General features: G+C 36.4%; 1 protein-coding gene across 1 annotated transcript in view; it reads left to right on the top strand.

Moving 5' to 3' along the window:
- The window catches only part of LOC149787663 (uncharacterized), a 125,421-nt gene that overhangs the window by 87,144 nt on the left and 17,249 nt on the right, over positions 1–21,028 (top strand). The gene's annotated exons all lie outside the window — the stretch shown is intronic.

Below are 21,028 nucleotides of genomic sequence, written 5' to 3'. Positions count from 1 at the left end.
CATCTGTTCTTTATGATATCATATGATTTAAACTTTCCAAGATCTTACCAGTGGTTGATTCTTCTAGTGGTATCTGCATAGCTGTTTTTCTCTCTGAACTCTCTTTGTGTTGCCCACAGTTTTCATGTACATTTACCGATTGAATTGTAAAGTTCGAACAACCCGCAACAAAACTGGATGTTTTCTCTGTGTTTGTTTTTGCGAATTCCGTACACCAGTTACACCGCATAACATTCTTTTCCTCATCATAATTCAGCCATTCCCTGTCTTTTGTCCAAGTCTTCTGTAACGTTCGATTATGAGTTTCCCTATGATAAGAATTATACCTTCTTTTATGTCATTTTCATTCAGCTTTTGCTGTTTTTCCGGTGGCTGAACACCTTCTATAAAACGCCACATTTTGCCTGTCTTATAAGGAGGGAATTGTGCCTCGTGTTGAAATACGAGATGTTACAGTATAGCTGATGCGAATTATTTACAGTACGAAAAGGAATGGAACAGTGTCCTTTCTATCAGAATGGCAGAGCAAGAAACACGTTTCAAAACACGTGCCTTTGCCCCCTCCCCTACAATTTAATGGCCTCTCCCTAATAAAGACTTGAGCGAAATGTTTCGCAGGATCAAAGAAGTAGCTATTGTAAACACTGTTATAAAATATTAGCATAAGAAGATAATGTTAGTTTTGTTATGTATATTTGATTTAATTATATCTAATTTATATTTATTTCAATTTAATTGTGTGTGAGTTAAAAAAATTTTATTTTTCTTTACATGATATTCTAATGTACATTTGTTCACTAAAGATGATACATTTTTTTAGGAAAATGGGCGCTCGTCGTAAGGATAATTTTGAATTTTGGATAGATTATTTCAGGAAACAATTAGATCCTTTCAAAAAAATTATTTTTTTCAACCTGCCAATCTTTCTGAAGTAAAGGCTTCCTTAACGAAACAGGAAATAAGAAATAGTTTGGTTCAGTGTTTGGTAGAAAAGAATGTTTTGGATAAAAGTGCTTTGGTTTCAATCAGTAAGTCTGTATCAGACTCTGACACAAAAATGGAGGAATTGGAATTAAAGTACAAGATGGAATTGGAGTTGATGAAGTTGGACCTTTAGAAAGAAGAAAGAGAAAAACAACTGCAAATGCAGTTACCGTTGGAGAAAGTGAAAGAACAAATGAAATTGGAGAAAGAAAACGAAAAATAACAAATTACACGAAAAATAAGTGCAGTTACAATATGAGAAAGAGGAGAGAGAGAAAGAAAAACAGATGCACATGCAGTTAGATAAGGAAGAAAGAGAGAAAGAAAGACAAATGCAGTTACAAATAGAACAAATGCATTTACAAAAGGAAGAAAGAGAAAGAGATATACAAATTCAAAGAGAGAAGGATGAGAAGGAATTTCAATGTAGAATGAAAGAAATGGAACTGGCAAGTGAAATGCACATTAATACTTCAAATCCAAATTTAAGTTTCGATCTTGCAAAGAATATTAGATTAGTGCCCCCTTTCAGAGAAAAAGAAGTAGACAAATATTATCCTTATTTTGAAAAAGTTGCTGAAAATTTGAAATGGCCAAGGGAGCACTGGACTCAATTATTACACTGTGTACTCACTGGTAAAGATAGTGATATTTACCATTCACTGTCAGTTCAACAAAGTGGTGACTATGATACGGTAACAGAATGCATCTTAAGGGGTTATGAGTTAATCCCTGAAGCTTATCGGAAAAAATTCGAAAACTATAGAAAAGAAGGTGGACAAACTCATGTGGAATTTGCTAGAGAAAAAGAGCAGTTATCTGATAGATGGTGCTTAGCCAAGAAAGTTGAATAAGATTATGAAAGTCTTAAACAACTTGTTTTACTTGAAGATTTCAGAAACTCTGTCCATAGTGACATTAAGTCTTATCTTGACAAGCATCAGATTGAAAACTTGGAAAATGCTGCTCGAGCTGCTGATGAGTATTCATTAACTCATAAAGTTCCTTTTGTAAATAACACGTCTACTCAACAGTCTTTTGGCGAAAAGTATTTCAGCCTAATACACACCTTTCTAAGACTCAAACTGGCACAACTTCTAAAAATCAAACTTCAGAGAAGCTTGATTCAAGATCCTTGTCTCTTCCTACGTGTACCTATTGCAAGGAAAAAGAACACGTTATTTCTGATTGCTACAAATTGAAAAATAGGCATCATAATCAATACATACCTGTTCAAAATGCTCTTATTTCTAAGAGGTCAAGGTCAAGGTCATATAAATTGAAAGCAATACATTTGTTGGGTCTAATAAACCCAAGTCTGATTTGATTATGGAGAATTATGAACCATTCATATCGAAGGTGATTCACTCGGGTGATTCTGCCAATCCGATCCCTATTAAAATTTTAATGGACATAGGAGCTCCTCAGAGTCTTTTATTGTCAGGTACTTTGCCTTTTTCTGAGAAATCTTCTTCTAATGAGAGTGTTCTTATTCAGGGAGTAGAGTGCAGCTTTGTTAATGTTCCTCTCCATTGTGCAAATTTGTCATCAGACTTAGTCTCATGACCCGTGACAATCGGAACAGTCTCTGTTTTACCCGTTGAGGGCATTCGTTTATTACTAGACAACGACCTAGCTTGATACAAGGTTGTGATTAATCCACTTGTAACTGGCAAGCCTTGCTTGGATCAGAAAGTCGATCCAATTGAAAAAGAATTCCCTGATGTTTTTCCAGCTTGTGCAGTTACCAGAGCTATAGCAAAGAAAGCTCTTGAGAATGATGTTGATATGGAAAGCATTCCTTTAGCTGACACATTTATTTGTCGGGCTGTTGGTGAGGTCACTTTCACACCTTGTTTGGATCAATCAGAAGGTATTGATCACAGTGATCCTCTTTTAACGACTCATTCTCTTTATTATAATCAGGGTGATAAACGACAATCACTTGTCGTTGAACAGGATAAAAAATCATGGGATCTCCTGTTTGTTTCAGAAGACCATTAGTGAAACTGAAGCTACTGAAGTTCCTGTCTGTTATTTCATTAAAAATGGAATTCTTGTGAGAAAATGGAGACCTCCCGATGTACCTGCTAATGACGAATGGTCAGTGAACTATCTAATTGTAGTTGCGAAATCTTAAAGACAGGAAGTACTTAGTCTGGCTCATGAAACTCCTTTGGCTGGTCATTTAAGGATCAGTAAAGCTTATCACAAGATCTTATCTCACTTTTTGTGGCCAAAAATCAAACGTGATGTTCGTAAATACTGTACATCTTGTCATACCTGTCAAATGGTAGGAAAACCAAATCAGAAAATTCCCAAGTGTCATCTACAACTATTCCTGCCTTTGACGAACCATTCAGTAGAATTATGGTAGATTGTGTTGGTCCCTTACCTAAAACCAAGTCAGGTATCCAATACCTGTTGACCATTATGTGTGCGTCAACAAGGTTTCCAGAGGCAATTCCCTTGAGGAATATAAATCTAAAATAATAGTAAAAGCTTTGATAAAGTCTTTTACTCAATTTGGCTTTTCAAACTCTATCCAATCGGGTCAAGGGTCAAATTTTAGGTCTGGAACTTTCCAGCCTATATTGCTTGAACTTGGCATTCAGCAGTTCAAGTTAGAAATGAAGTTCTGGTTTGACAGAACTATAGTGGAGAGAACTTTTGAGTTTGGTAATAATGGAGTTCTGTCTCTCTTGTTCATTCTTCAAATGTTTCTTCAGTTTAGATATAACGGCACTTACAAGGTTAAGAAGAAAATGAACGAGTTAAATTATAATATTAGTGCTCATAGGATCTAAATAAATTGTAGGAGTATCAGTATATTGAAAGGGATAGCCAGGTTAAACATGCAATTAATTTAGTTGTACCTGTCCCACTCAGTGAAGATTTAAGTGAAGGAATATCATCAGATTCTACCGACATTGGAGTAACAAATCTTTAGAATTTAGAAATTAGGAAAGATCTGGACCAGAAGCTTTCACATTTGTAAGAGCAAGGAAGAAAGGAACTTAAACAGCTATTATTTGAATATGAGCACTTATTTCTAGCTATTCCTACAAGGACAAACAAAATCTTCCACGACGTTGAAATTGTAAATTCCAAACCTGTCAAACAACACCCGTACAGGATGAAACCTCTCAAACAGGAATACTTGGAAAAAAATTCAATATTTGCTGGAGAATGATTTTACAGACCCCAGTAAAAGTGATTGGAGTTCACCATGCATACACGTTCCAAATCCAGATAAAACTTTACGTATGTGTACTGATTATAGGAAGGTGAATAGAGTGAAAACAAACAGATTAATTCGCATTACCAAGAATCGATGACTGTATTGGTAAGATCGGGATGGCCAATTATGACACCAAATTTGACCTTCTGAAAGTATTTTGGCAGATTCCACTAACGGAGAAAGCAAAGGTAATTTCAGCGTTCGTGACTCCAGGTGGACTTTACAAATATAAAGTAACGCCGTTTGGGATGAAAGGGTCGCCAAGTACATCTCAACGCCTCATGAATATGACTACCTCTGGTCTAGACAATTGTGATGCTTACATCAATGATGTCATCATCTACAACGACACCTGGAAAGAGCATTTAGCAACAATTCGCAAATTCTTTGACAGACTCACAGATGCATGTTTAAGAATTAATTTGTCTAAAAGTGAGTTCTGCCGTGCTAGTGTTACATTTCTGGGACACATCGTGGGATATGGAAAAGTTAAACCTATAGATACTAAGGTCAAGGCTATCTCTGAATTGCTCGTGCCTGTTAATAAAAAGCAACTGATGCGATTGTTAGGTATGGCCGGATACTATCAAAAATTTAGTTCCAATTTTTCTATAATTGCTGAACCCCTGACAATTTTATTGAGTACGTAAAACAAGTTCCTTTCGACTCAAAAATGTCAGGAGGCTTTTGACAACTTGAAAGCCATACTTAAAAGCGCGCCAGTTCTTACAGCTCCAAATTTCAGCCAATCTTTTAAACAATCTTTTGATGCAAGTGATGTTGAGGTTGGACCAGTTTTGATTCAAGAAGATGAAAGTGGTATTGATCATCCAGTATGCTATTTTTGCAAGACATTAAATAAGCACCAAAGGAATTATTCGGCAATCGAGAAGGAATGTTTGGCTTTGATACTGGCATTACAACATTTTAAAGTTTACCTTAGTTCATCTCCTTCTTCAATTATTGTATTTAGTAACCACAATCCCCTTACTTTCATCGGCAAGATGAAAAATAAAAATCAAAGACTACTAAGGTGTAGTTTGTTGTTACAGTAATGTAATCTTGTCATCAGGCACATCAAGGGAAAAAAATAATTTAATAGTAGACGCACTGTCCCGTGTATAACAATACATTATGTCATGTACACTGTGCAATTTATATGAGTTCTTTTAAACCTCATGTATAATTAGTCTGTGGTAAAAAGAAAGCTTTATGTATAAATCTTTATTTTTCATTATGGGGGGAAAGTGTTATGTATATTTGATTTAATTATATCTGATTTAATACATATTTATTTCAATTTAATTGTTTGTCAGGTTTTAATATTTTATGTTTCATTACATGATATTCTAATGTACATTTATTCACTAGAGATTTAAGAAAATACTTTGACCATGACCGTTAGTTTATAAACACCAGGTGTTGATCTAAATCCTGACCTTGTTTCAGAATTTGTAGCAACGTTCGTAAACAAGTTCTATTTTATTTTAAAATGATTGGTTGCTTCCAAGATCATGTAACGACTTTGTCTTTAAAATATAAACAATTTTTTTATATTTCCTTATTTCTTAGAGTAAAAATGATTGGTTTTCGTCAGGGTCACACTGGGTAAACGTGATGTGTACAAAAACTTGCTTCTATAAACTTCCAGATGATTACATGACGCTTGTTTACGTTTTAGAAAGCCCATATAACCCATGTTTTGGAGAATTAATCTCAGTAGAAGCTTTGCTGTTAAACTGTTAGTTGTTTGTTGTGCTGTTTGGAATTATTTCAAATTACTTGGATTCAAAAGGATTACTACTGTTATTTTTCTGCAAAATACATGTGTTGATGTAATGTTGTGAAACAAGGGCAGTTTTATTTATAAAAATGTATTCATCTATCATAAACCGGAGTGATAATTCTTGTTTCTACAAGGAACTGTAGACTTCAACACAGATTGCAGCATACGTCATCGTCTTCCATCTTGGATTCTTCGTCGGGACTCAAACGTGAAATCTTGAACATTTTGTTATTATGACTACTAAAATTTTATTCTCGGATTATTTTTGAATTTTTACAGATTTTTTGCAGGGAAATAAATTATTGTGTTTTTTCAAAGCTTGTTGTTTTCACTCTTTCTTGTGTTACTGTTTATTTGAGTCTAAATAAGTGATATAAGAGTTTCAGCTTGGAAAAGGTGTGTTCCCATCAAACGAAGCCATCTGACTCGCCGCGTTGTATTTAACAGCTGCATCATACGGTCTCATCATTAACAGCGTAAGTTTAGTAATTGTTCCTAATTAATCAGACCTCAATGTATGGTTGAAATTAATAATAAGGCGGAAAAGTTTCACATCTTTGATACCCATGCTCAGAGATTCTAATTCCCAACAAATGTACGGCATTCTGCTTGGATATATCCACGTGTATTCAATGCTCATTCTTGTAAGGGAAAAAATATAAAAACTATTCTTATCATCATAGAAAAAGTAGTTGTATGGAAAGGATATGTAAATACTGTAATCGTAATAAATTGATCTAATTCTTATAATTATTTCGATGCAAAATGTAGAATATGCAGTTTCCCGTTTGTGACTGTTGTAGTGTAATTTCTTTGAATAGTTTTTGCCGTGTTCTTTTGTGTGGTATACCGCTTTGCAGTTTGTTACTGTGGTCGTTATAAAATTAATTAAGATCAATTACCAAACTTCCATTGTTAATGACGGGACCATAATTGGCGCTGTTAAGCGAAATGCACAAAATGGGATGGCTTCATCGTATAGAAACGCACCTGTCCGAGGCAGAAATTGACTTCATCTTCTCGTGCTAATATTGTATGACTGTTTACAATGGCCACTGCTTTGATTCTACAGAACATCGGCTGAAGTCAAGTCTTTATTAGGGAATGGCGTAAACAAACGCTGACTTGATAACCGAAACTTACTAGCCCATTATGAAAGTTATTAATCCGACAGGAAATCTACTAGCCTCGGGCTAGCGGACTACCGCTAATTTCGAACACTGGTATTCATGTCTTCCTTAATAGCTTTTAAGTGATTTCATTATCAAGAAAAGACTTGATTTTTTTAACTTGACAAGAAATTTACCGCAGTGTTACCTTTCCCTTACATGCAAGCTGCTCATTTATTTATAACCAGACGAAGTCATAACCTGTAAATGTTGCCAGTTGTAATGTTCCTTGTGTACACTTTTGACTAAAGTGAAACTGAGGACTGGGGCTACTGTTTACATCACACAGATAATAAATTCGATCGTACACAGTATTGGCTGGTGCATGAAACCTAACACCGAGAACATTAGTATGTGATGGTAGCATTGACAGCGTGCGGTGTATTAGTATGGTATCTAGTTCTTCTCATGTTCTTTGTATGTGTTTGAAGAACTCAGCGGAGAAGCATAACTTCTTTTGACGATGCCAGGGAACAGAATTAACATGGTATGCAAAACATTTGACGATTGTATGAGCCGAGCAGATAGTCTGTTGTATGGTTTGATTGGGCAAAATAAATTTGTATTGGGAAAACGTGTCTGCGTTTGGTAAACTGAACCACAACAAAGGCAAAACCTATGCAGTACATCCTCTTGCTTTTATCATACTATTATTTTATTATTTATATTTTGGATTGTCAAGCGCTAATCAATGCACACAACTCGATATCTTGTCTGCAGCTCCCTCGGGTGGCCGGCTGATCCAAAAAGCCTTTGCCTTTACCGATCACTGTCATCTCACCTCTGGTCGCATGGGTTCGAGTCTTGTCTTTGGCAAATATTGGTATGTGAGAAAGCTTGCCAATAGTTTCCCGTGGGTCGGTGGTTCTTACCGGGGTTTTCCCGGGTTCTTCCTCCACCAGTTGGACTGGCCGCCATGTATAGCCTATCGTGTGCTGAAAAATGGCGTTAAACCTACAACGGCATTATATCCTTTTAAACTTTGAAACAGTGTTGTTTTAAAAAAAAATCTGATTTTTGTGAGCATTGCAATTTTCTTTCTTAATTGAAGACCAGAAAGCTTTCTAACCTGATATAATCCAAAACACTAATATGTATTACTACCGATTATAGTTATCATCTTAATAATCGTAACAACGTTCCTCAGCCATCAAAATGTCTCCAATCGTTGTTTTCATACATACCAGGTCCTTTATTACATTCGATTTCTTACTTATAAGTACCGTTGATGACATTTATTCTGATAAGCCTTTTTCTGTACATACATTCCAGATACGTTAATGCTTCTTGCTAAAATGGTATTTTGGAAAAAGTCAGGTACGTGCTCTGAGATTCAGAGAGATTCCAGATAGAATTACCTAAAACCGTATCAACCGTTTCCAGTGTTCTATGCTTTGACCCGTTTTTACTTCACAGATTACGATACTTATGCTATTCACAAACAAAAGAAAAAGGTTAAATAAATAAATAAATAAAAAACATCACCTCGTAATTATTGAGTCTTGATTTCTGCGATATTAGAAGGGGGTATGTTGATTAGTGCTCTGTTGTAATAGAGATGGGGGGGCATTCGGAATAGTGCTCCCCTACGTTATAAAATGAGACATTCTGAGTCGTGATCCACTGCAAGAGAGAAGTGGACATTCGAAGTAGTACTACACTGCGAAATAGAAGGGGTCATTCTGAGTTGTGCTCCACCGCGATATAGAAAAGAGCAGTCTGAGTAGTGCTGCACTTCGATATAGAATGAGACTTTCTGAATCGTGCTCCACTACGATATAGTATGAGGCATTCTGAGTCTGTTCCACTGTGATATAGGAGACATTCTGAGTACTGTTCCACTGTTCGTTTTGATGGGTTCTCCATTGCTCAATAAGATCCACACACACACCCGCCTCCATATCATCAACAAAAATTGAAAGATGAAGATTGTATGCATGGTCTACGCTGGCAGTTATAAAGTACAGGTCGCAGGACCTCATCATTTTGAAACCCGGTGTCATAAATATTAGTCTGTCTATATTTGCATGTAAAGTGTCCGTTATGTTTGCAGATACTTTCTTTAACACCAGAAAATTACAAAAGCTATTCGTTGTTTTTTGATCATTATTTGCCAACTGAATCGCAAGGCATCTGTATTGCCTTGGCACTACTGTTAGGTTTCCGCACATGTTTCAACCAATAAAAGAGCTGCTGCAGCAACATCGTTTGAGAAATACCAACCGTTCAGTGTACCTATATTTTAATTATTTCTTCCTTGTTGTTGGTCCTGTTGGATCTACAAAAAGTCAATTCAGTTTTATATTTTTAAGATATTAGGTTCCAAGCATGTCAAACTAAAATATTTAAAATCATTTCAATTATCAATCATGCGTCCTAATATATTTTAACATGCTTCCAACTCTTCATTTAGAAGGGCCAATTTCATCTGAACTCCGCATATTTGCTTCTTGTATCAATATGTACAATGTGATTACAGTTGAGATTATATTTTCTGTTGTCAGAGGATATTTAAGGCTATCTGCAACACAAAAATATATTATGTTAACGAATTGCCGTGCTTTATGTAAATGTGAAAAATTCTCAGATTAATGCGCATATTATTCTGAAAACAAGGAATGATTATTTCTGATAGAGGAATATAATTTATACAGATATTTTTTTCAGTTCATTGGCATTAAGATGTAGTAAGTGTAAAGGCATACTCAGGATAAAATATGAACCAGGTCTTAAATATACAGAGAGAGGGAGAGAGAGAGAGATGCCTCAGGTAATTCAACTAAAACAATCTGCGGAACAGCATAGAATACGAATATCAGGCCTTATGCCAGATGCCGACATACTTGTTTTATTAGGACCCATAATAGCACAATTAGAGAACACTTTTCCTATATGTAGAACAATGCCAACCGTGCATCAGTTAAAACAAATCGCGCAACAGCATGGAAAGTGGTTTACAAATGATCTAGACCAAACAAATACAACACAAGTTGCTGAACGATTCCCATACGGGTTTTGTTACTCTGTTGTGAAACGTGACTGGCAAACAGAGCCACCAGCGTATATCCCGGTAAGGATTTAGTTGAGTTGTTTCTTAAATCACTCGAGATTATAGTGAAATGGACTGGACAACAGGTCTATTCGCCCTCCGACATGATTATAATGAGTGATGATAATAATGAGTTGTATATGGCCACCCATTGCTTGAATTAGTTTAACTGAAAGTGCGGGCAAACTGCATGACACTGTCACATCCCTGGTGCCTGTAGAGGAACTGTACAAAGCGTACGCAATTTATAATTACGGATTAAACCAAATCCAAAAGTTCCTATAATGTTTTATAACCAACGTGGTTATGATGGGCACTTAATAACACAAGCAGTCGCATCACCGTCAAATGCACCAATAAATGTTATTCTAAACAACATGGAAAAATACATGGCGTTTGAACTTGAACAACTAAAGTTCGTCGATTCATTCCAGTTTCTGAATTCGTCCTTGGAGAAATTGGTTAGCAATTTCACGGCAGAAAACTTCTAAATCACTGGTTGGTATTGTACCACTATCACCGAATTGTTAACTAGAAAAAGGCGTGTACCCATACGAGTACATAAATGATTGTGATACATCGCTATCGTATGAACGTATTTCAGCCAACTACTTCGCGCATGGTAACAAAGTCTAGTCTGCATTTGATTGCACAAATATTCGTGAATATTACGATCTATATTTGTTCACCGATGTGTTATTACTCGTTGATGTGCTTAAAGCATTTCGTGACACTGCTATGTGAGTGTATCAGCTCAATCCCGCGCACTATTCCATATCATCGGGAATGGCTTGGGATGCACTGCTATCAAAATCCAAAATCGAGTTGGAATTGCTGACTGATATCAATTTCCATTTGTTTATCCAGCACTCACTTCGTGGTGGTTGTGAAATCGGTTTCTGAGTAAGAGTGACAGTTTTCTGCCGAATCGCATCAGCTGGCTTTAATCCTATTATACGTGTAATTTCATTATTTACTGGTGCATGTACAACTGATTTAAGACCTGTTATCCATTCGTTAGACCGCTCTGCGGTCCGAGTTTGCATTAATAGTTCTTATGCTTATTGATGTCCGAATAACCGCTCGGCGCTTGATAATATTTCAACTGTGGCATACAGGGATATCATTTTATGTTTTATAAACAATGTTAATGTCGATAACATGCGGCATCAACTCGATTATTTGAATGCTTGACCAGGCTTTGGTTTGTTGTTAGAATAATCAAGCCGTGTTCGAGACCCACACTAACTGTATCCAGGTGTATGAGTTTCATCGGGATAGTTACTCAATGGGTTTCTGGTAATTTTGTTAATGCAGCAGCGACATCATCGCCGACGAATGTGTTTTTGTTTTATTTGTTTTTTTTCTGTTTTTAAAAATGATCCTGAAATAAAAGTTTTTTGCCATCGTCGAGCAGGATTGCCCGTCACAAACGTAAACTTTTTTGACCAACATCGAACACACAAATTCCAGTGATTACATTTCGACCAGTACGTGTTTGAACCCGAGTTGGATTTTGCAGTACGTGTTTGAACCCGAGTTGGATTTTGCAGTACGCGTTTTGGTGCGACATTGCACATAATATTATACACAACAATTATATTATTCTATGGCATAACGAAAACTCGGATCGCGCATTAATCATTGGTCCAGCTGGATCTGGAAAAACTCAGTTGCTATTGAAAATGATTTTAAAATGGTTAACATGTGATGGCATGTTGCGATTGCACCATCGGCTGGTGATCAACCGTGTTAAGATGTTCTCAAAGATTTTCATGAAGTGTTTAATAACTAAACCATCACGACTTTTTCCAACATTGATTTCTTTTACACAATCGATGAAGTACCTACCTTTGATGAGATTGATACAGGTGAAAATAACCTTGTCGTGTACAACGATGCGATGCGTGAAAATCAAATCAGTCATGCAAGACTATTTTAACGAGGTCGACACAAAAACACCGATATGATCTGTTTAACTCAAACGCACAGGTGCCTGAAGTAATCAGTGAAAACTGTAAAATAATGACATTTCGTGGTATTTGACGCTCACTTGCCTTGCAAATGTTCTTTGGAATTGGTGTGCCGCCGATTTTTCTTTGGACGAATTTCGTAACATGTTTGCTGAGGTCAGTAAGGCCCCGTATTGTTCCCTCACTTTTGACTTGGCTGGGGGACCAAAACAGAAATATCGTGCGGATTTGGACGCAATCTCTAATACAAATGTGTCTCACACAACAATTTAACAATCGTTAATAATCACATAAAATGACTAAACAAAAATTCGCTTTCCGCCAGTGATATCACAGAATGGTATGAAAGGCGACGCTGCATAGCCGCTCGTTAATATCAGGAACTGATTCAAATTTTTAAGTAGATTGTAGAAATGTCTAAGATATGTAACAATCAAGACAAATGTCACGAGAATATCTCAGCTGGATTGGAACAAACGTTTGCATCGCTGATTAAACCAACAAAATAAATAGAGGCCAAAACCTTGGCAAGTGTGGAACAAACAAGGAGATTCGCTGAAACCAATTTAGCAATGATTGGATCACAACAACTGGTCCAATCAGGAGTACGTCATTATAATTAGCACAAATACAAAAAAATTGAACACGTACGAGAAGATGTTGACGAGGCACGTGCAGTACTTTCACAACAAGGACCACCCGAATACATATCAAAGTTTGAAACACCTGTTCGAAGATTTAATGAGACTTAACGACAAATAATCTTGACTGACTCCCTAAAGTTTGCCGCTAAAGCACCTAACCCAGAACAATTAAATTAATATATGCTGAAAGATAAAATGACATCAGATACGCGGCCAGGTTATATCAGCAAGGAATGGTCTGTATGGGTATTTAGGGAGTGGACAGGATTAAACAAAACTGTCGAATGACAATCGTATGTGGGTTGAGTTTAAACAGTTTGTTGATTCCAATAGGCACAGGGGTAAAGAAAAGACTAAACCATATTGGAACGAATTTGCGCAAAGACAGATTTTTTTTTTCAAAAATATATGGATTTAATTGGGAACAACAAAAGTAACCGCCCAAACACAGGGAATGTCATTGTGGTCGTGCATGTAAACGTAAATGAACCAAAAAATGATATAACAACCAAAGTGTTCTAATTCGTATGTGTAGATGAATCTGTGGATCCATGGGAAACACTTATTTGGTCAGTTCATGCCAGTAACAACGCACTAGAAGTAATTAATGAGGCCGTATCGATTTGTCAGCATTTGTTCATCAGTGACATCATGGACCTAAAAACATGTCGCGCGTTGATCAGTTGTATCACGACACCAATGATAAGTTCTGATGAAACACCTGGTTTTGAAACGCTCCGCATCTTATATGAAATCCATGCAGAGGTGCAACATGTTGTACGTACAACCCAAAGTGTTACGTCGATGATCACAATCTTATCAGTGACTTTTTCTACGCCTGTTACCGTTGGGGAATCGCGCACGCTCGAAATGGCATTAGCGACATTGAGTTGATTACAGTTGGCCGTATATTCGATCACATCCTTTTCGTAGTCTAGGTGGAAATGACTAATCCGTGTTTTCATTCAAGAGTGGCGCCACATAGAATAATATGGAACTTCCTACAGGCGCGTACGATAGGTATTCAGTCAATAAAAACGTTTAACGAATAATCAAATTGTTGACTAATAAAGAGCCTAAAATGACTGTGCCATGAACCCGTGCTCAGTTATTTCAAATGATTCAGAACCGTATGCGGTTGACATCAAACGGCGTCAGTAACAGTAGTTTCCTGTTGGCCTGACGATATTCCAGATATAAAAAAAAATATTTTTACGAACGGGGTATCATTACTCGGTTCAAATTATCAGGGTTATCCCAACAGTTCAAATTAATTTAATTTGTAATGCCATCAGTTATATTTATGAAAGCAGATCTGAAACGACAGGCTTAGCTGTTCAGGATTATGTACTGTTTGGGTTTTCAGCAACTGTGGAACCCGGTGATTTTATCCCGATTACTTCCGCGTCGCCTGTGCATCTTTCATGTCATAATAATCGGTTGACACATCATCATTTTACCTTTGTGGATCAAGCTGAGCATATTGTAGATCTTCGAGGTGGAACATTGACAATACAACTGTAATTTAGAGATGAGATCGACCTGATATCCAATATAATGACAATCTTACATGAAGGAGTAGTTCAATTGCGTGTTGTTAACGCGAGAAAGCTGTTTAAATGACATTTTACGGAACTGGTCCTGGTGATATTGTTCAGGGGTTGTTTGCAGGGCACCGAAAGTGATGTAGGTCTTTTCATCGCGTGCTCCACATATTCTTAAATAAGTCACAGTGTGAGTCGTTGATAGTATAACAATGTTACAGCGGATCGATTAAAGAATTGGGATTACGGGCATTTCAGTCTTTTATTGATTGATTACAACAGTTAGTGACTCGACACCCATCAAAAGCGGTTAAACCAAAACCGATTACGTTACCATCGACAGAAACAATGCCGGCTGCTGACATTATTGGTGAAATTATTAATGAGGTCACTCAACAACGACTGTCCTATTCGCTCAACAATAAATAGCGTATTCTGCAATTGCAAATTTAGTAATTGAAAGTGAACTTGGAGGGCCTATTTTGACAACAAAAATCAATAAAGTATGTATGGTTTCACCATGACCCAATTCAAAGATATATGGATCCCTCATTTGAAGTGGGTGTCCCTGTAGTAATAGATCGAAGTAAAAGGGACTAAGAGAATTATTCATACCTAGCTATTAATATTGATCAACAGAAAAAAATACAAGCGAAAGACACGTCAATGTTTTTTGTTTATGCAATCTGTGATCGCTTCAGTGCTCTCGTTTCAGGCTCATACCACAGATACACACCCAGCTAGTGCTATAGCGGAAGAGCTTACATGGCAAATAAACACACAACATGGTCTTACCGCACCAAAAGCATGTGTTCGTGGTGTCTCAAAATACAAAACGAGATAATGGTCAAACTTATAATAAGGTGATATTTTACAATTTAAAATGACTGAGGTTTCTTTGTGGTTAAAGGGTCGTCGCGAACCTTCTGAAGATATTATACTTTACTATACAGATATCAAACCACAAGTGGATATAACAAATTATGGTAGTATATAGACCGACATAGAAACATCGAATGGTTTGCCAATTTTCCAACACGATTTTCCTACATTATACAGGACTTATTCCTTTTCATTGGAACTCCTAGAATCGTTTAGGCAATCCGTAGTCGACATGCATTCCACGCACGTGTCAGCGGACCCGTTGCTGCCTCCGGTTATCGATATGATGCTGTTGTTTTTGCTGGCAAGAATCCTTCGTGCGCCTGTAGAAAATTTTTGAATTTCTCAAATTGAACCTGTTGTATCTTTTCAGTAGCAACGTCCTATCATGAAGTGAAGGTCGGCCTTAATGAAAACCAGCTTTTTAAAATAAACGGCGCAAAACAAAAGCGATTGTAGGGTCACGTTCAGACTTTCTCCAACAAAATTTACTAGAAATGACTCCTTGTGGTTACCCTAAACACAACTTGACTTAATGCAGACAAACAAAATAATATATCGGTGACATTGAAAGTATCCAACTCAAAGGTGATGCAGTTGTAAAAGACCAGTGGAATATTTCCATTCCTTATAGCTAATCAGCCTTGTGTACGAGTAATAACAAGAAACGAACCGGTCGTCGGTCTTCCAAAATCTTTCATATATTTGTCATCACTATTATCGATATCTGAAGATGAAATTGGGTTTGAAGCATTCCACATCTATAGGTTTATTTAACCGTCTTTAGCATTTCTGTTTAAGATTAGATTCATCATTACATATAAATGATGAATTCTGACCGCAATGATGTGGTTGCTGAATTTTAACCACAAGTTGTTAAACAGATTGACAGCGGCTGCCGACATTGATGTTGATTTTATTTCACATGTGGACGAATATATGTGTCAGAGTGTTGTTAACAAACCTTCGCATGCAATGAACTATACACTTATTAAGAGTCAATTGGAAACTGATAGTTGCGACCAACGTAACGTGCCAATATCAAATAGAAGTCAGCTTGATGGTATAGCATTAGTACGTAAAATCGGCCATTAGCTGAATGTACCACCTGTCATGAAATCACTCACGGATTGTTTCTACAACGACTACATGGAATTCACCGCTGTACCCACACCGCTTACCTATTTCAACGAATGTATAAAACCAGCATTTACTCCACAGAGAAAAGAAAGATCTCGATTGTTATACAACATGGACGCACTTGTTCGCGTAACAGCTGTTGGACGAAAACGAGAATGAGTTTAATACACCTGACACGAGTGCAACCAGAACATTTCTAAATGACCGTAATGTTAGGCCCCAAGAACGTAGAATTGTCGAACACTTAAATATTTTTCACGCAAACTTTTTAAGATTGTATAAACGTTGTGCCAGTAAAAAGAGTAATTTGTTAGAATGCATATGTTTATTGCACCAGGACGTGACGAGTATTGACAGGGTGTGCTTGTCGTGCAATAATACTACGCGATTACATTACTGATAGACGAATTAGGATTGACCCTCACTATTATTGACGTGAAAAAATAATTGAAGTGTAAAAACAACTGCAAAATGAAACCACTAAGAGAACCGCGTTGATCTGAAATACAAACGCGCGTATTTGGTTGTATATTTTTTTATGGGCATGCCCTCAATCTTTAACTGTAATATACTAAAGGCCTTTGTTGTGACCCACCCACCCCAAAAAGCTTTTTTTGAAACATTCAGTGGCTTTTATGTGTGTTTGTACCCCTATCCGATATTATGTGATGTTTATTCAGTAAAAACTCAAGAAGAATTTTGTAAGAAAATGTATTTATTAAATCATTTTTGTTTGCGGGGTTTTGTTAAAAGTTAATATCTTTTTACATGCTACGTACTCCCACCCATTGGCATATTTGTCTATGGATAGTCTACATAACATGGTCCCTATTTTCAGTGATCATGGCCAGTGATCTCATTTCTGTCCACGTGTGATGTGTATATATGATAACGTATTGTCTATTACAGATTTTTGTGTTAGGACCAGCCTTGGCATTGTCAAATGATTTTCTGATTGTTTCAGAATTTTTTTTCCTTAAATGAATATACGTATTACAGTCTGTATAAAAATCTATATTCTATTAAATACATTTGCATACATCGTTGCCTTTGGCTTTATTCTTCGATGAATGCACATTTATATCTGGCCACCTTGACCGCACATTCATATTTTAATTTTGAATTTAGAAACGAGTCGCATTTGTTTATGTATATGCAAAAATTAGAAAATGTCAAGTAAAAAAATGTATATATTTATGTTATGGTTGTGGTTGTGGTTGTTGTGTTTAATTACAAATGCTTAACTGCTTATCAGTTATGGCGCCAAAGAGAACCATCCAAAATTATGTATAGGTAAAGAAATCGAAAGCAGAAAGTAGTTAGTTTCTTAAAAGAAGATTGGTTGTTCTCGCGTTCTCCACATGTTTGTAATCTGTGTGTCCATGATTTCATGTATGTGGTTTTCATTGACTCCCTCGTAAGCCTGCCTACCTGGCTTGGAGCCACACAGTATAGCCTTACGAGATCCATGCCTCTGACTATGGATCCCTGCCCCAATATTGTTTCTTTCTGTACCTATCGTGGTATTACAAAAATATGTCTTTTACAGAGGATGCAAATTTCCTCTGTATGTAAGTAAATTTGTCTAAATCCTCAAAAATATAGTGATGTTAAAAAATAATAATATTACCTAGATTTTAAAATTTTTAAATTATACTTTTTGTTTTTCAAATTCCATGACCCTATGAAGTAGGTATTACACAAACAGGCCTTCCCATTACCATTCAAAGTTACAGTCTTGAGGTTTATTCCCTCCATGGTATATAATTAATTATAACCATTATTTATATATATATATATATATATATATATATATATATATATATATATATATATATATATATATATATATATATATATATATATATATATTCTTTTCTCTTAGCAGATTTATAACAAACTAAATGAACAATGTACAATAACATACGGCGATCAGCCGTGGTTCCCTCTTTTCGGCTTTTCGGTCTTTATCAAGAACATCATTTGTTTGATCAGTTATTCTTTCTGTGTCAGTTGTATCGGTATATTCCTTCTCGTCCATAACATCTTCGTCTTCGTTTTCGTCCATATCAGTTTGTTTGCCTTCCTTCCAATTCCTTTGCCATCGTCTGTATCAGTCTGTTTTCCATCAAAATTTGTATCCGTCTCCTGGGTTTTCTGTCTCTTTCTCCGTCTCCGTCTCTGTCGCAGTCTCTTTTTCGTTCCGTCTTCTACTTGCTCTGTATTCTTGTATTGTAAAGCTTTGGTGTTTCAGTCAACGAAGCTTTTTTCTTTTCTGAGGGTACTAACCCCTTTCTCCTGCACTCCTTCTAATCCTCTTTCTTTTCGCCAGCATGAGCTTGGAGGTCATTGGCTTTTTCTCCTGATACCTAAGAGTACCTTAAATACCTTCAATCTCTTCCTCACTCTCATCCGCAGCGTCTGAGGAGCTTTCCTCTTACATTCCACTGACGAGAAAGTACTGATTTTTTGCCAACAAATTTGGTAATCTGTTCACTATAGCTCTCTTGCGTATGTTTTTCGACCTTCTTGCCACAACAGGTTGGAAAGCTTCCACTCCTCCCTTTTTGAAGTTTTACCATTCCATTTCCTGATTCGTATTTACTGATGATTGCGATGGCGTTTTCATCGTACTACCTGAAACATTTATTTCACATGTATTCTGTAAGGGAATTTCGCCCTTACATCTCCCTTCTCCTCTTTCCTTCGGCCCCAGTTTCTTGTACTTCTTGTACTGTACCATTTTTCTCCGCTTTGTCCGCATATATCCCTACCCTGCGTATCGCTGAGTTCGGACAATCCCTCATTTCCCTTAGCTACCGTTTTGTAACTCCTCTTTACTACTGTCTAGGATCCCATTGATTTCTGACGCTGTAAATATTTTTGCTGGTCGGGGGGCGGTCCTCTCAATTCACATTTGCAAAGTCAATAATTTGACAACCTGGGGGGAGAATCGGTGTGCCACCAGCACCTTTCCTCCCCCATTTTGACCACCTCAGTGCAAAAATAATTCTCCAATTTGGCTATCTTTTGTGGTCTATTACCAACACTCAACCAAAATATGTGGCTAAGCTAAGCAGAGCTAGCAAAAAGGTATACATATTGCACAAAACACCTTGTCCACAAATTTGTCACAATTAATCTCACTTAAGTCTTTAAAAAAATCCGTCTCATGTACGAAAATAGGCAACAGATAAAAGTGTCAAAATAAATTCCACATAGACAATACCTAGACACTCCAGTACTATATTTGGTACAAGAATGCAAAACAAAGCAAAATCAATTCAAGTGGACAAAATGTTTTCAAAGAATGTTTGCGTAACAGGAATTGACCATACACAACAACATAGAGCACAAAACGCAAAGGGCATTAAATATAAACACACATAAATTCATCCCATAACAGTAAATGAATCAATAAGTTCAAAAATAAGAAAGTCAGCGACAAGAACTGTCAAAATAAATTCCATATAGACAATAACTAGACACTCGTGTACAGTATTTGGTACCAGAGTGAACAACAAAAAGTCAATTCAGGTAGATAAAATGTCTTTATAAAAATGGTTTGTAGCAGAACATAACCACACATAACAGCATAGAGCAAAAAACACAAAGGGTATTACATATACACGTAAAAAAGCAACACTTTCGTGCAAAGCCAGTCAAAGAAAGCTATTGCGAAATATTTAGTAGTGAACACAGCTCACCTCTTAGCAATAATGTTAAACATCTAAACAAAACAGACAAAAAAAGAAAATAGCTTTGGTAATAAAGCCATAATGAAAAACATAGCTATTGCAGAAAACTTGTAGTGAGCAAAATAGCCACATAACAAAACTAAAACAAAACGTTTAAAAACGAAATAAAATCCAAATAGAAATATTAGTGCAAAAAAAAAAAGAAGTGGTTAACACATTAATACAGCGTGTTGTCAGCCAGTTGGTAGATAATGATACAGATACACCTAGAGTGTCCTGGGTTTTTTTCTTCGAAAGTTCATATATGGTAACCTAGCCGGTGGCATAGATCCATTGCATTCCGTTCATGTGTTGTATACAGATATAATATCTCTTTGACGACGACACAGACGATCAAGGTGATATGATAGCGTTAATAACATCAACAATGACGACATTTGACGATGACAATGATCAAAATCAAGATTTTAATATTTTCAAAGCTGCTCATAATATTTCTGACTGTTTGGCATCCAATTTACCATTTAGAAAAATAAATCTACATTGAATGTTATTCGTTATATTGTGAAAATGTCATAGTTTGCCCTTGTATGGATGCTTCTTATGAATCTTTCTAGAATGGTTATCTTCTTTTGTTCTCAGTAAATATTCAAAAGATTAATAAATTTACGAAGCACGGTCTCTCAGACTGATTGCCTTATATTAGCTAAGAGTACCGTCGGAAAAGTCAACGAAAACCCATCACTCATCAGGATTTGGGTTCTGAAGTCACTTATGACTGCTACGGTAGACTATTGATGTATTTCGATTGGGTTGCCGTGATAATTATGCACGACATTAGGAAATAATGGCATCCAGTCCGGTATCATCAGCCAGTGATAGCACGAAACTCAAAAGCACTAAAAAGAACGAATATAT

This window comes from Sinohyriopsis cumingii, chromosome 11, assembly GCF_028554795.1.
Source record: "Sinohyriopsis cumingii isolate HCF-2022 chromosome 11, ASM2855479v2, whole genome shotgun sequence".
NCBI lineage: Eukaryota > Metazoa > Mollusca > Bivalvia > Unionida > Unionidae > Sinohyriopsis > Sinohyriopsis cumingii.
Note: the sequence above shows the minus strand (reverse complement) of the source record. Positions and strands in the feature narration are given on the sequence as shown.